This window comes from Humulus lupulus, chromosome 9 (assembly GCF_963169125.1).
Source record: "Humulus lupulus chromosome 9, drHumLupu1.1, whole genome shotgun sequence".
Lineage (NCBI taxonomy): Eukaryota > Viridiplantae > Streptophyta > Magnoliopsida > Rosales > Cannabaceae > Humulus > Humulus lupulus.
The window spans coordinates 18386382-18398193 of NC_084801.1; positions in this window are offsets into that span (position 1 = coordinate 18386382).

The window sequence follows — 11812 nt, forward strand, 5'->3', positions numbered from 1 at the left end:
AATGGACCTCGATAAAATCATCATATGTTTATGTCAATTAGATACCTCGATGAGACTCGATGATCCTCGACAAAACCCTCATACGTTTAGGGAAATTGGCTACCTCGATAGAGGCATAGAACTTAATGTATGTAGTATGTGCCTCAATGGGTTCATAAGAAATTTTTTTGGGCACTATGCCTCGATTGTACTCGATAGACCTCTATAGGACCTCGATAGGCCTCGGCATATCTTGATAGAAATCGATTTTTTGTTGTTTTATGTTATAGTTTTAATTTTTGACCTATTTTTTTGTTGTTTTTTATACAGATTCGACTGTTTTCGTATTTGTTGCATTCAATGATGTTTGGGAATTGGAAAATATGGATTGGATTTTCAAGGATGCTGAAAATCAAATTCTGCCTTTGGAGAAGGGTGTAATGCCCCAAATTTCCTAATAAGGTTTAGGACCTTGATTAGGAGGTCGGGAGGGCCATAATTGATTTATCATGTTATTAAATGATTATATGCATGTTTATGTGAAATATACTATTATATGATGATAAATGCATGCATATGGGTTCATTTTTAATTATAAGGGCATTTTGGTAATTTGGCCCGTTGAGGGCGTGATTGTGTATATTTCATGCATGTGGGTGAATTATAAATAATACCACATTATATGTGGATCAATTCGAGCCATTCGGCATGAGATGATCATGGAATACAAGTTTTCGGTATAGTCATAACGGGATTAAGTTCGAGGCTCGGAGTGAGTCTCGAGGTAATTTGGTGATTAGAACGTTGCCGGGAATTAGAGGGTAACGGGATATGAATTATTGGTGTTTGAGAATATTGAGAATAGCGGGAATTGGAGGGTGTTAATTATAATTAACGAGATAGACGAGAAATGACGATTTTACCCTTGGGAGTCTTTAGAATCCTTTATTTGACCTAGGGGCAAAATGGTCTTTTCACCCCTAAGATATATATCAACTCATGGGTTGTAGAATGTTAGAGAAAACAGATCATCATCCTCATCTCCCTCCCTCACCCGTACACCATTTCTCCTCCTTCTTCCTTTCAATTTTTGAGAGCCAATTTGAGGATCCAAGCTAGGAGAGCAAGGCTTGAGGGCTTAGGACCTTGGTTCAATCATTGAAGGGGATCCAAATCAAGCTTGAGGTAACAAATTCAGCCATGAAAATCTTTGGTGTATACTATGTTTCTCTGTTAGTTTTCAGTTGAGGATTTTGATGTGTTAGTTGGGAATTAATGGAAGTTCTTGAGGTTGGTTGCTTGGGTTTTGAAGACGATGTGTTGTAGATGAAGTTTAGAGGTTGAATTAGATGTTTGGGTGATGTTTGGGATTGATTTGGATGCTTGGTTTTCAAGGGGGGATCGCAGGGGAGAAGACCAGAGTTTTCTCTGGTTTGCTGATGGCGCCCCAGCGCTAGGCAGGGCTGGTTCTGGGCTTCTCTGACTTTGGGGCAGCGCCCCAGCACTAGTGTAATTTCCAGCAATCATATTTTTGGGATTTTGGATGATTTTGGGGGCTCGGGGGATGGTTCTACTACCCCATTTGGGTGATTGAGAGTCCCGAGAGTGTGGGATGGATCCCGGGAGTGAGGTTTTAGATTATAAACATTTTTATGATTTATTTTATTGATGGGATCCATATTTGGTTATGACTAGGTGACCGCTAAAGGACCAAATGATTGATCATTCTCAAGGGTCGTTTTTTTACTAATTCTTGCTCGAACCCGAGGTAAGAAAATTGCACCCCATATGTGACATGCATGGTTATTCTTGATACATGTTGGATGCTTAAATGTGGACATTGATAGCATATTGAATGCTTAGCAATCTTGATTATTTGTATATGGTTATTATTGAGGCATGCTGGATGATTAAGTGTTATGCATGTGATGCAAGAGAAACATGTGATTAGGGCATGCCATGAATATTGACTATGAGATTGATCAGAACTTGAGCCTCTGTGTTTATGCATGATCTTGATTGCGCTAATAATTGTTAAGTAAGCATGCTGAATGCCCTGTATTTGGATATTAGACATATGATATATGTTGGTAGCATTGCTTACTTGTGCATGGCCCTGATCATTCAGATTTGGCATTGGTCGTGTGTTACCGACCTGGGAGCCAATAATGGCATAAGCGTCATGAACGCAGAGCCAATAAAAGATTAGATCTAATCGACATCTGCATTAGATGACTCAACAAGATCATTAATGCCGGACCGACCTCAAGTTCGATGAAAACTAAAAGCGCATGTGTGACTTACCCATCAGTCACTCATCTATTTAAGCTAGTGACTTACTCATCAGTCACTAATCTGATTAAGCTAGTGATTTACCCATCAGTCAGTCGTCTGTTAAGTTAGAGACTTACCCATCAGTCTCTCATCTGTTTAAGCTAGTGACTTACCCAACAGTCACTCATCTGTTTAAGTTAGTGACTTACCCAGCAGTCACTCATCTGTTTAAGCTAGTGACTACCCATCAGTCACTCATCTGATAGAGCCATTGCAGGAAAGCCCAGGTAACGGTTTCGTTACACGGCTATGGGCACCGAGCCCCATAGTGACTTGCTTGTCAGTCATTCAGTATGGTTAACAAAACCTCAAAGTGATATTCACTCATCTGTTCAGGGCTATAAGCTCTGTATGATCATTATGATCATCATTTGCATGGCTTTGGGTGTTGAGCCCCGTAGTGACCTGCTTTGCAGTCGGTTAATATGGTTTACCAGAACCTCTAGTATTAAATCACTCATCTGATTAGGATTGACTTTATAGTCATCCAATCAGAAGGGAATGATTTCTTATCCTCAATTTACCCAGCATTATTTGAATTTATTTGCATGCTTGAATAAAGCTATGTTTGCTAGGCATGCCAGATATGATTTGATATCATGATATGATTGTTCTTGAGCATATTGAGTTTTCTTGCTGGGCTTCGGCTCACGGGTGATATGTGGTGCAGGTAAAGGCAAAAGAAAGTTGGACCATCCTTGAGTTGGATAGCTTAGGTGACGATGTGTACTTATGCAGCTGCTTGACCGCCACGGCCGAGGTTTAAAGGAGAGGAACTAAGGCTAAACCCTGTTTTGCCGCTTAGATCGGCTCATTGTAAATATTTTCTTGTAATAGACCTTTAAATTATATTTTTGGTATCCCAATGTATATAGTAAACGTTATACTGAAACGTTATATCTTAACCAAAATTTTTAATCCCTAAACCGCTAATCATACTTAGTTACACGTGTATGGCCAAAGGACTCGATTAGCGAGTTTAGCACTGTTTGCAATGTGCACCGTAACGGTCCCTGGAGTTTAGGGTGTGACGTATGAGCAACTGCTTGACATTCTGTAAGAAGAGCTTGAAGTGGATAAATGTGTGTATGATTTGAAAATTGAGGTCCCGTACACATGCCTCTCACAATCTATCAAACCTATCGTTATCAAAAATGATAGGCATGTGCGTGCATTCATTGGGTTAGCATCGAAATCGGTGGAGAAGCTGATTCCTCTATGTATGACATTAGTTAAGAAGGGAGGTATAAGAAATGCATCGGTCTCTCCCAGCGTTAATAAAGAAGTTCAATTTGAAGAGAACATTTCTCCCCCATGTCATGGTTTCAAAGGAACTCAAAGTGAGGTTGGGACATTTGTTCCTAAGACAAATCCAGACATTATAGTCCATGATGATATCCCTATTGGAGATTTGCCATATTTCATGACACAGCGGAGTACGATCCCTATGGCTACGATCCTTATGTCAACGACGATCCTGTTGCTGATGCAGCAGATCTTGGTGGGCCAAATATTAGGGAAGATTTGCCAACACAGAGTTCAAATGTTATGGTAGTTGAGGAGCGCGGAATAGAAAATCGGGAAACACCTGGGACTAGCAGTAGTCGTCTAGGTCCAAGTAGAACCAACGAAAGTTTTAGATGGAGTTCTCCATTGGACTTAGGTGAAGATCGTAGAACATAGAGTGCTCCCATGTTCACCAAAGAGGATATAGATGTAACGCCCTGGATAATCAAGATCGTTACACTGTGTATTTTGAAATTGTGCAAGACTTGTTAATCAACTCGTTTGAACAAAAATGTGATCCTAAGGCCAACCATTAGGTTAGGGTTAAAATTTGTTTTTATCATAAACGGTTAATTTTCATTAAAACAGATGTTTGTTACATGAGATCCCAAAAACAGGGTATAAGTGGTAATTTACAATCCCCAAAAGTTAACACAACCGAAAGCCAGTCTAATGGCAAAATACAAGTTTTAGGGCTCTGTCCCTATACTTGCCCTCGGTCGTGGCGGACGAGCAGCTGACTATGTACACTTCGCCCCCAGAGTTCTCCAACTCATGGTTGGTCCAGCTTCCCTTTGCCTTTACCTGCACCACGTAGCACCTGTGAGCCATGGCCCAGCAAGAAAACCATAAACAACAAGCACACATAACAACAGTAGTATTCAATCAATCTTAACACAACTAGTTCAATTATATAACAAGATACAAGCATTAAAATAATCAATGGTATACATATAATCTCAAGTTCACATCTTAACCAGTTTCACAAATATTCAGGGTTGGCACGCTTAGGCCGTGTAACGCCCCAAACTCCAGGGACCGTTACGGTGTGCCTTGTAAACAGTGCTAAACTCGCTAATCGAGTCATTTGACCAAAATCGTGTACTTAGTATGATTAGCGGTTTAAGGATTAAACATTTTGGTTAAGATGTAACGTTTCACTAGAACGTTTAATTTATACATTGGGATCCCGAAAATATAATTTCAAAGTCTATTACAGAAAATATTTACAACAGGCCATTCTAAGCGGCAAAACAGGGTTCAACCCTAGTTCCACTTTAAACCTCGGCCGTGGCGGACGAGCAGCTGCATATGTACACATCATCACCTAAGCTCTCCAACTCAAGGAAGGTCCAGCTTCCTCTTGCCTTTACCTGCACCACGTAGCACCCGTGAGCCGAAGCCCAGCAAGAAAACCCAATAAAGCATGATAACCATTCAGGACTATCATAATAACCATTCAGGACTATCAGTCCAAACAAATAGGTGACAATAGCCAAAAGTCACAATACTGAGCATCGCTCCTTCTAGCCATGTGACGATAGGGTCACCAGGGCTTAACTGACAAGTGATCCTTTCATAAGTTTGATTAGGACAGGTGCATGGTGAATGGTCACCAACATAACCTTCCTCCCGACCCTAGAGTCGTGCAATGGACAGCGTCCCTTGGCCATGTGACAAACAGTCACCGGGGTCATATACCTTGGCCATAAACATCTGGTCGTAGACCAGGCAAGCGCTTAATAGTTCTTCGACCTTAGGGTCGGTCTGGCATTAATGCCATAGAGCCATTCAATGCATGATTCTCGACTTAAGCTTGATTAGGACAGGTGCAAGGTGATTAGTCACCAACATAACCTTCCTCACGACTCTAGAGTCGAAACTATGGACAACGTCCCTTAGCCATGTGACAAACGGTCACCGGGGTCATATACCTTGGCTATAGTCATCTGGTCGTAGACCAGGCAAGCGCTTAATAGTTCTTCGACCTTAGGGTCAGTCCCGCATTAATGCCATAGAGCCATTCAATGCGTGATCATCAACTTTAGAGTCGGTCCCTGACTAGTCAGTGTCGATCACAAGTAAGACATGCCACCAATCATATATCACATGTTCAATATCCATAAACAAGGTATTTAGCATGCTTACTAACAGATACCAGTACAGTTAGGACCATGCACAACCACAGAGGCTCAAGCTCTGAACAATATCATACCCAGTATACAAAGCATGTCCTAATCACATGTTTCTCAGGCATCATACGTCATATATCCAGCAATCCAACATGCACCAATAACAGCCATGCATGTCACATTTAATAGTCAACCAACATGCATCAAGAATAGTCATGCATGTCATACATAATAATCAACCAACATGCATCAATAACAGCCATGCATGTCATACATATACACAGGGTGCAGTTTTCTTACCTCAAAGCCGAGCTAGAACGATTAAAAGTACGACCCTTGAGAACGATCAACTTTTAGTCCTTTAGCGGTCACCTAGTCATAACCAAATATAAGGTATCATTAATAAAAATGATAACTGAGGGTTCCCAAACCAAATCCCAGCCCCCGAGACCTCAAATACTACCCAACCGGGTACTAGGCCCAACCCCGAGGCCTATGGTAAGAATCCCTAAGCTAAAAACCACTTTTTAGCAAATTTGGCCTTATGGGCCGCGGCCCCCAAAAGCTGTGCCGCGGCACGCCTCCAAACCCCATCTGCCAGACGCGCATGGGCCGCGGCACGCAAAAGCTGTGCCGCGGCACCCAGCCCAGTCCAGGCAAAAACCAGCACGCGACTCAGTTTTTCCCCTGTGTTTTTCCTCCCAAACCAGTCCTACAAATCAACCTAAAACCTCTCCCAAACACCCATTTAAACCTCCATACATCATCAACAACTCACCCACATCAAAACCCAAGTTAAACGTCAACTAAACTTCCATAAATCCAAGTTTTCTACAATAGATTCACAACTAAAAACCAAAGCTTAAAAAAACAGAGCACACCTGAATTCATTGGCTAGAACTCACCTCAAACACAGCTTTGAATCCCATTTGATGGTTGTTACGGGTTCCCTAGCTTCCACCTTTGATTTCCAAGCTTAACTTCTTGATTTGGGCTCTCAAAACTCAAAGAAAGGTGAGAGAGAAAGCTTGTACGGGATGGAAGGAAGAAAGAGAAGATATACTCTGTTTTACTCTGCCTTCTACAGTCTTCTAAACCTCATGCATATCCAAGCCAAATGACCTAAATGCCCCTAGGTGTAACTCCCTGGCTACCCCAGAACAGTTACGGAGAACGGTGAACCGGAAATTTGACTCGCTACCCGAGTCCTTTGGCTAAAAACGTGATCTAAGTGTTATTATCAGGTTAAGGTGGAAAACCAGTAAAAGGAAAGGGTACATTTCATTAAGTAAATAAACTGCTCATGAGCCTTTTAAAATGTTTACAAGTAGTTCGTATTACAAAAGAGTCGCTATAGTTTCAGATTTACAAACTCCGCCGGCCTAAGCGGCAAAAATAGGGTAAACCCCTAGTCCCTCTGAGAACTCCTTGACCGTGGCGGTCAAGCGGCCCTGTATGTACATCACATCGCCCAAGCTCTCCACTTAAGGCTAGCCAAGCTTTTCCTTTCCTTTACCTGCACCACGTAGCACCCATGAGCCAAGGCCCAACAAGAAAACACAATAAGATACGGTATAATATCAACAACGATCATAATAATCATCCAGGACTATCAGTCCAACAAATAGGTGACAATAGCCAAAAGTCACAGTAATGAGCATCGCTCCCTCTAGCCATGTGACGATAGGGTCACCAGGGCTTAATCGATAAGTGTTTCATTCATAAGTTTGTTCAGGACAGGTGCATGGTGATTGGTCACCAACATAACCTTCCTCACGACTCTAGAGTCGAAACTATGGACAACGTCCCTTAGCCACGTGACAAACGGTCACCGGGGTCATATACCTTGGCTATAGTCATCTGGTCGTAGACCAGGCAAGCGCTTGTAAGTTTCTTCGACCTTAGGTCGGTCCCGCATTAATGCCATAGAGCCACTCAATGCGTGATCATCGACTTTAGAGTCGGTCCCTGACTAGTCAGTGTCTTAAACAGGTGATTAGCAATCATTAGCATTTGATATGCAATCCACGTTCGCATATAACAAACAACATGCCTCAATATCAAACCATGCATGTCATATACCTGTACAGGGTGCAACTGTGTCCATACACTGTTTTCTTACCTCAAGTTCGAGCGAGAAGTATGATAAAGACAACCCCTGAGAACGATCGGCCTTTTAGTTCCTTAGCGGTTACCTAATCACAACCAATTATAACCTCCATTAATGAGAATCCACAATAATAGGGTCTTAACCTAAGCACCATCCTCGGGACCTCGAAACATGCCCACACGGTGAGTAGAATCGATCCCGGGCCTTAAGGATTGAAACCCCAAGTCAAAAACCCTTAAAAACACTCAAAACGGGGTTTGGAAGGAACAGGGTAGCGCTACAGCGCTCAACCCCTAGCGCTACAGCGCTCAACCCCTAGCGCTACAGCGCTAAACACAGAACCGCCCAAGTGCCAGAAACCCTCCTGAGGAGCGCTATAGCGCCCTAGGGTGGGCGCTGTAGCGCTACCTCCAGCCCAAAACTTCCCTGAACCGACCTTCTTCATTTCCTTCGATTCTAACTCGATTCCCAAGCTTCCAAAGCCTATTCTTGATGCCAAATGAACCCAAAAACCATCCCAACACATCCCAAACATCACAAGCATGGGAACCCTAGCCAAAACTCCCAACAAAACCCATGAATTCACCCTAAACATTTCAGCTGCAAAACAAAACCAAAACAGAGCAAACCAGAGAAACTATGGTTAGAAACTTACCCAAAGCTTGGCTTATGAAGCTCTTCAATAGTGGAACACACTCCCAAACTCCCTAGGCTCGCTTCCCACACTAGAATCCTCAAAGTTGGCTCAAAAACCACAAAGAACAGAGAGAAAAAGAAGGTACGGGAGAACTCTCAAAGATACTCTGTTTTTCCTTCATTTTCTCAGCTATCAAGGGTTATATCTATCCTAGGGGTGAAATGACCATTTTACCCCTAGGTCAATTAATGGTTTCTAAAGACTCCCAAGGGCATTTTTGGTACTTTCCTCCTAACTCGTTAATCATAATTAACGCTCTCAAATTCCCGTTATTCTCAATAATCTCAAACACCAATAATTCACATCCCGCTACCCTTTATCTCCCGGTAACGCTCTAATCATCAAAATCACCCCGAGACTCAAACCAAGTCCCGACACTTAAACCCGCTGTGATTAAACTGCTAATCAATAATCTACGATCGTCTCATGTCGAACAGCTCGAACAAACCCACATCATAATGTGGTCTCAACATATATCACCGACATGCATACAATTAACATTATATTATAATATAATTCTCATAAACATACATAAACATGTTTAATGGCATAATTAAACAATTATGGCCCTCCCGGCCTACAAATCCAGCCGTTAAACCACATTAGGGAATCCGGGGCATTACACTAGGTCTTTTAAAGGCTTCTAAGCACTCCCAAGGGTAAAATCGTCCTTTACCACCTATCTCGTTAATTATAATTAACGCTCTCCAATTCCCACTATTCTCAATATTCCCAAATACCAATAAATCATATCCCGTTACCCTTTAATTCCCGGTAACGCTCTAATCATTAAATTCGCCCCGAGACTCACCCCGAGCCCCGAACTTAAACCCGTTATGACTAGACCGAACACTTGCATCTCATGATCGTCTCATGTCGAATAGCCCGAACCAATCCACCTTATAATGTGGCTAGATTAATTAATCTCAATCATGCACCCAAAATATACAATTACGCCCACAGTGGCCAAATTACCCTCATAGTTAACATATGAGCCTATATGCATGCATTCACCATCATATAATAATATAATTCACATAAACATGCATATAACCATTAAATACTATAATAAATCAATTATGGCCCTCCCGGCCTCCTAATCAAGGTCTTAAACCTTATTAGAAAATTTGGGGCATTACAGGCCGAGCCCCCTGTTTATCTAGCTAACCCTGGCTCGCTTAGGCCGAGCTGCGTTCAGTACGTTTATCATCAGCCCCGACACTCTTAGGCCGCTTATTCTCTTTTATATAATAATCATACAATCACACAGTACACATATTCAAATATTGGGAATCTAAGTCCCGTTCACAACCACAAGGGTGCAGTTTTCTTACCTCGAATCCTGAGCGGAGAATAAAGAACGGTCCCGAGCATGATCCTCAGTCCTGAGCCTTAGTGATAAACCTAGTCACAATGTCAATGGGTAACCATCAATTCCTAATCCAAATAAATGTTTAGGAAATAAAAACTAGCCCCCGGGGCCTGGAATTCTACTTAACCGGGTAGTAGAATTCATCCCGAGTGCTTAGGTTAGAACCCCCGAGCCTCCCCAAACCTAAAAACTATCCTAGGCTAAAGTTCCCTAGGCGGGCTGCGACCTGGCCCTGAGGGTCGCAGTGCGCCTCAAGTCAGAGGCGCAACCTCACACTTCTGGGGGGAGGCGGGCCACGACTTACCCCCTAAGGTCGCGGCGCGCCCTCAAGTCAACAAGCCCTCCCAGGGCATTCTGGGCATGCGGGTCGTGGCGCCCATGAGCTGAGTCGCGATGCACCCCTGCGAACCGAGAATTTTCTGGGTTTTATCAGCATCATACCCAGCCATAACTTCAAAAATCCTTCTAGCCACACTCCCAAATCCATACCAAACTTAGATTCAAGCCCAAAAAACTCATCCTTATAACCTAAACATCATATTCGATCCACAAACAATTTCTTACTCCCCTCTAACACCTAGAAATCACACCCTACAACCAAGTTCATGCAAGCTCTAAGTCTCAATATTATTTCAACAAAATTCAGTAATCAGAGGTTAAATTTTACCTGAATTGCTAGTCTAAATTCCTCAGGAACCTTTATCAGACCTTTACTTTGATTTTCCCCAGCTTGAACCAGCCCAAATCCAGCTTAGTCTTGAGTTTCCCTTCAGTTATTTCTTCCTTAGCTTCAAGATACAAAGAGAAGAAGTGAGGGTACGTGTATGAGGGAGAGAGAGTAGGCTGAGAATTCAGAACACTTGGGTGGTTTCTCGCTAAGTCTAGACTTACCCCTGAGTTAATCTCTTAACTAAAAAAGACCAAATTACCCCTTTAATTACTTAGCCCTCTAATTTATTCTAAGGGTAAAATAGTCTTTTCCCAGTTCCCACTAATTCCTCAAATGTTCCTACCATTTACCCTCAAACTTCTTTGCATTGGTTATTGAACTGGTGCAACTCGTTTAGCAACTCCTGCTCCTCCAACATTACCTGCTACTATCCCAACATTAATATTCTCAGCGTTGTCATGGGCAATGTTGTCAACCCCTCTGTTACCTCTATTCTGAGCTATTCTTTCTAACCTTTTTTGTTTCCGATTTCTTTTGCAGGTTTTCTCAATTTCAGGATCAACAGGCACCCTTGATTCAAACCTCTGTCATCGCATAAACTATGTGAATACCTGAAATCACAAATTGCAAATAAAAAAAAAACAAAATGAGAACTATAATGCCCCAAAATCCCTAATAAGGTTTAGGACCTTGATTAGGAGGTCGGGAGGGCCATAATTGATTTATTATGCCATTAAATGACTATATGCATGTTTATGTGAATTATATTATAATATGATGATAAATGCATGCATATGGGTTCATTTTTAAGTATAGGGGCATTTTGGTAATTTGGCATGTTGAGGGCGTAATTGTGTATTTTCATGCATGTGGGTGAATTACAAATAATACCATATTATATGTGAATTTGTTCGAGCCATTCGGCGTGAGACGGTCTTTGAATTCAAGTTTTCGGTCTGGTCATAACGGGATTAGTTTCAAGTCTCGGGGTAATTTGGTGATTAGAATATTGCCGGGAATTAAAGGGTAATGGGATATGATTTATTGGCATTTGAGAATATTGGAAGTATTGGGAATTGGAGGGTGTTAATTATAATTAACGAGATAAGTGGGAAAGGATGATTTTGCCCTTGGTGGTTGTTAAGGGTTTTAATTAAGCATGAGGGCATTTAGGTCTTTTCACCCTAAGGTTATATTTAGCCATTAGAAGGCTGTGCAATTTTCAAAACAG